Here is a 6,000-nt window from a genome sequence, read left to right as displayed (position 1 = left end):
AGATAGAAAACTTACTTTTCTCTCTGCTTTCAAAAACAACTGAAAGACTTTTTGGGATTTGAAAATTTATGTCTTTTGGTTTTTCACTTTAAAATAGGACAAAATTTGCTCTCAAATATTTTGTATATCTTCCAAAACTCTGTTTATTCCTTCAGAAAACTCTTTTTTTATTTGTCCAATTGTATTTTATATCATACCAAGTTTAATTTGGGAACCAAAGGGTAATGTTTTACATTTACCCTTAGGCTCACAGTTAGTCATCAGTACCAGGGTTTTTTCCTCCTTCAGCTGTCAAAGCAAAGTTCACCATCCAGTTGGCAGTTTCCATCCTAACAAGAGAGCTTTCATTTTCAATGACTTATTGCGCAACAACATCTGTGCTAGAGACCTTATAGGAACAGGAATGTCTTCTGCCTGCCTCCCCTCCTTCCTCTCTCTCTCTTTCCCCCATCTCTCTCTCTCCGTTTTTTATTTGTAATGAGGTTGAAATTCGGAAAACATTTTGTGTTCTCAGTAAACATGAACATCTGTTACGTGCCATCTGCCCAGGCGGTTGTCATGGGATTGACCATAATGACTGATCAAAAAGAAATGTAATGTTTAAAAATGTACAAGCTAGTGTCAGAGGAGGTTTTTTTTGTCTTTGCAAAGTTGATCAAAAAATGTTTCAACATCCAACACCAGGGGAAAAAGTAAAAACACAAAAATTTTAGCTGGATGTTAATGAAAAATGAAACGTCCCGATGCCACTTCTCTTTGAGATAAATGAGGTATTGCCTGAATGCGTCTTATTGTATTATCTGGTGTTAGCTTTGAGGCCCTCAAACATATATTTTCTGGGACAAAACAACCTCATAAATCTCCACCATAAACACTGAAACAGAGAGATGATGATACAGGAGAAAGAGACCTAGTTTAGCTCGTTGTGTGCTTAAAATACCGAACAAAGTGGGCCTGTATCCTACAGTACATGAACCAGACACCTGGGGTATTGCACATGTAGCACAGCCCCGCGAACAGTACGCAACACACTGGTACTTCCAAATGCACACACTCGGCCACCAAGCAGCCTTGTTGCACTACAGGACAGTTCCTGCAGGCTAACCTCATAGGCTGCTTGTGTCAGATAATTTATGGAGCTTTCCCTAATAAAGAGGTTTTTCATCATCTTTTTTCTATCTGCTTGTGACCTTTATCGCTCCAGTAGCATAAATGATTTATAAAATATTCTTAATACACTTGATCAGAGATTCAGGGCAACAAGCACTGTAAAATAAAACTAAAAAAAGAATTTAAAAAAAGAGTGCACTCAATGAAAGAATACACAGACTATGGCAACAATTCCTATTTGTTTTAATGATAAAAATAAACTATTGTAAACTCAGAAAAACATAGAAATATATTATAAATAGATACATAGTAATAAAGGAGTTTAATTTCAGATATGTATTTTAGGATCTTGTCCAAAACAATTTCAGCCATGGTTTTCAAATTAATTTTTTTTTTTTCTAAAACCAGAACACACCCAAAATAAATGCAGCTACCCATTGCATGTTTGAAAGGAGAAGTAAATCTGCTGGACAAAATATGACTCATAATCCAGCAGATGTAGTATCGGCTCACACGGATTGTCCTTTCTTTGCACTTGAAGAGTCTGTGATCAAATCTTATCCTGACGCAGCGCAGTCGGCACGCTTCTAGGCTTACAGACGAGTGTCAGATGCACACGGTGTACTTGTTGATGTACCTGGCTGACAGACATTGATGAGCAATGCTGAGAAACTCGAGAGCTTCGGCCCAGCTTTCCAGGAGAACTGGGAACAATCCCAGTCCACCCACGATGTACAAAAACCACCAATTGACACAGAAGAAAATGGTTAGTGCCAGAAGAACCATTCCTTGTGAAACTCTTACTCACAGCGCTTTTATTTTAGTAATAGATTTTCATTGTTTTACACTTACGAGACTGACAGAATGAGAAAATGTGCACAGTTTTTCACTTCAGGGTCCAGCAGGTTTTCTAGAGACTCTTGATGGGCTTTTAGAGGAAACTCCTCCTTTCACTTCCTCTCACTGTATATATAGTCATTTAACTACATTATGCCAAGGACCTTATAGGGCACAGTGTGGGATTATTATTCACAATAAATTCAGAAATAGTTTGTTCAATTAAACAGCTGTAGAAAATTTTCTACGTTAGTTTGCACCTCTCTATTTTACTGCAAGATTTTCAAATTTCAGCTGCTCGCCTGTCTACCAAATTTTTCACTGGCAAGTCTAGTCTTAAACGTTGATTAGTATTTTTTGTGTTGCTTAGTATTTTGGAATATTTGTGCACTGAGACATTTGACATCTAGCAGAATTTTGGGGTCAGTAAATCAACTCCCTTGTTTTAGTTTGTTGGTCCAGACTGAAAACAAAGGGAACAGTACCTTATTTGCTGTACGCAAGATGTACCATATTTGTCTATGAATATGTTAAAAATACAATTTCTTCAAACAAGCATTCTGCTGTAGTTGAGAGAAATACACTGGTTTTTGGCTGTTTTGATGACAGATTCATTGTTTCTACCAAGTCATTTCTTCGGTGCATTGTTTTTTAGTGGCTCCTCATATGTTTATGTTGTTTTGTCGTCGCTTGACTAAATATCCAAATGTTATTCAGTTTATCTTTTTATGTTTTAGATGATTAATTGCAATCACAACTGATTGGTAACTTGTATGTCTTCTGAGATCTTTTATTTTTACTTAACATTTTGTAGTCAAGTTAATAGACTTATGCTGACATCTCCCACAGAGTGACGATCTCTTGCAGTGGAGGACACCTGCCTATTGAATGAATATAAATCTTTGATCGGATAAGGACCTGTAGCCTCTGCTGTGTAAAGATCTTAGACTCAAGCTGACCTTTTAGAACATGTCAGTGTACAGGGCAGGGTTATGTTTTCCCCAAACCATTGAAAATAAACATAACTCTGCAATACATCTCTTTTATTAATATCAAATAGATGGATTCAGCATTTTCATGTGATTCAAACATTTGACCTCTTTTAGCCTTTAAATGGGATCAGTTATTTAGTCAACATAATACAGAATTACAACAAAAATACACTTTTTTTGTCTCATAGCAGTTGTGACCTCTAATGTGGACCAACCCAGTATAGCACAGAATTGTCAAGTGAAAGAAAAATGACAGATGATTTTAACTTTTTTCCTCCATCCTGCTGGAAGGTGAGCCTTCCAGCAGGATGACCCTAAACATACAGCAATAGATACAGTGGAGTGGTTTAGATTAAAGTGCATTCAGTCAAGGTCCAGACATTAATCCAATGGAGAGTTTGTGGTAAGACTTGAAATTGCTTTTCACAGATGCTGCTCCATCCAGTCAGACTTATTTTGAGCTATTTTGCAACAAAAAAAATTCTGTCCTTTATGAGAAGCTTGTAAAGAACGACCCAATAGACTCCTAGATGTAATTGCTGTTAAGGGTGGTGCTGAAGGTGGCTGAACATAAGTTTTTGGTTTCAAGAATTTTGAAAGAGACTTCTTACATTTTGGAAATATGCATCACTTTGTGCCACTTGCATAAATTCTCCAAACAGAGAATTTTTGGGTAGCAACGTGACAAAATCAGGAAAAAAAAAATTCATGGCATGTGGATACTTCTGCTAGGCATTCTCAGTCCTGTTAGTTTAAAAAAAAAAAAAACACTCTAAAGTTCTCCAGATATTAATAATTAGAGGCAAAAAAAGGATTAACTCTTTTTCAGATAAACCTCTCCTTGGAATTTATTAATGGGAAAATGTTTTCAAGTCCAAAAAAAAAAAAAAAAAGAAAAGCTTTGTTGCATAATGAGATGAAATACAGCAAATGGTAGGCAGCTGACCTTCCGGGGTAAGGATACTGGCAGACAGACAGGGGATGGACTGGTAGCTACACCAGATGTTCATCACGTGTTACATGGGTCCGCGTTATTAGCACGATGATGAGGTCAAACCAAATACCGTGACAGGCACCCTCTGTCGCTGTGTAAGAGATAACAAAAGGAAGGAATTTTGTAGAACATGAAATGCGGCGACCGGATACAGTCAACTGCTTTGAGGGAAGTGTTTGTGCTTTTCGCTTGGTGAACGGTGTTTATTCATGCATGCATTTTTATGCCAATGTGTGCATATGTGTTTGTGTCAAACTGATAGGTCTGCCTGGAATAGTGCCATCAATTAGGCCAATGTATGGGCTTATCAGTCACGATAAGGCTCACTCCCTGTGGTGGCCTCTCAGTCATATGTGCCTCCCAGCTGTTGTTTTCTTTCCCTGCTGTTTTTTTTGCACTCTGCAGGACGGCCTAGTACTTGCACAGTGAGTTTTTCATCTTGCCGCAATCCAAAACTGTGTCTCTGAATGCATAAGGCAAAACTACCGAGGAAGCATCACAGAATATAATGCAAATGTCATGCTGCTTCCATTCTTGAGTTGTAGAATTTCCCACTTAGTTTCTAAAGAACCTTCTTATAAATTTAGTAGCCAACATCCTTAATTGAAAAAAAAGTTGAGAACATCCATCAGCCTATGTCCTGACTCTGAAAGCTCATTTTGTTGAAAGCCCCCTCATGTTTATAACATCAGTCAGTGTCTGGAAGCGGCGCACGCTGACTCTGATATACAGCGACAGTTTGTATTCGTTGGAGCCATAGCCCATAAATTGGTAGTGTTCTGCAAGTTGGGCTTTGGCTGCAGAACCAAACATTTCCACATGGTACCCATGACGCCTTGATGTAAGATTGTGGACTTTCCCTGAGTACGACACAGGATGTACTCCAATCTAAAACATTCCAGGGTAGCTCTGGGATTCTTCAAGTTTCATCATGTATTTAGTTTTGTCCGTAGTCCTTTCAGTTCCTAAAAGCTACCCCGTCTCTGCAGAAGAATGGCATGCCAGCAGTATGATGCCATGTTTCATTTAGCGATGGTCCACTCAGGGTGATGAGCAGGGCTGTCAAATTTTATTTTGGTTTCATCTGATGAGAAAAACTTGCTTCTACATGTTTCTTGTGTCTCATACATCAGGAGAAACGCTAAACAAGACTTCTTGAGGCTTTCTTTCAAATATGACTGGAAAGTGGCAAGTTTTCCATTAAAAAAATACTGGCCATCTTTTCCTTTTTAAAGAGCTTTTTAAAGTAAGCAGTGTGGAATGGATCTTTCCTCAGTATGTATCTTTGCAATTCTGCTAGTCTGCCATGGAGGTCTGCCTCAATTTAGGTCTTTCCATGTCCTGCTAGGTTTATTTTTCTATTTAGCAAGAGTTATTGTGAGTTCATCACAATTTCTTTCTTACTCTGGCAATTTTAACAAAGTGCAAGTAAGAATATTTCTGTAAGTCATTGTAAGTACAAGCTAGGAATTATATATATTAAGAAAACTCAAATAATTTCTAGAAACAATATTGCCAGATTGCTTACTTCATCCATATATTTAAATTGCTTTGAAGTTTTTTTTTTTATATAAGGGAATTATGTCATAATTTGTTGCCCTAACCTCCCAGCTTGTGTTTTGGAAAACATTGCAGCAAATCAGACATCTGCACAGGACCGTCCCTTCACATAACAGGACCTCGTCATCAGCGGGTTTGGGCCTCGGCTCCCCCCCTCCGAAGCTAGGCAGATTAATTATCAAAATGGCAGTTCCTTTATACCAATGAACAGATTAAAGTAATTTCCATAAACCATGCAGTGCTGTAAATATGGAAGAACAGCTTTGTTTTCACTGCTGCTGAACGCTTTGAAGAGAGATGAAATATATTCCAATAAAAGCTGACCAGTTTGCTGTCATATCACCATTTCTTAAATAATTAAATAAACAGCTGCTAAAGATTGTGGCTAAATTAGTTGTTTTCAAAGCAAATTACGTAAAAGAACATTGAAATGTGTAACAACATTGAGCAAATTTTGAGGAACTCAGTGGAGCGGAGTTTAAGAGTAAGTGAACAGTCACATACAGA

The sequence above is a fragment of the Xiphophorus couchianus genome, chromosome 8, assembly GCF_001444195.1.
Source record: "Xiphophorus couchianus chromosome 8, X_couchianus-1.0, whole genome shotgun sequence".
Classification (NCBI taxonomy): domain Eukaryota; kingdom Metazoa; phylum Chordata; class Actinopteri; order Cyprinodontiformes; family Poeciliidae; genus Xiphophorus; species Xiphophorus couchianus.
This window is presented reverse-complemented; position numbering follows the sequence as displayed.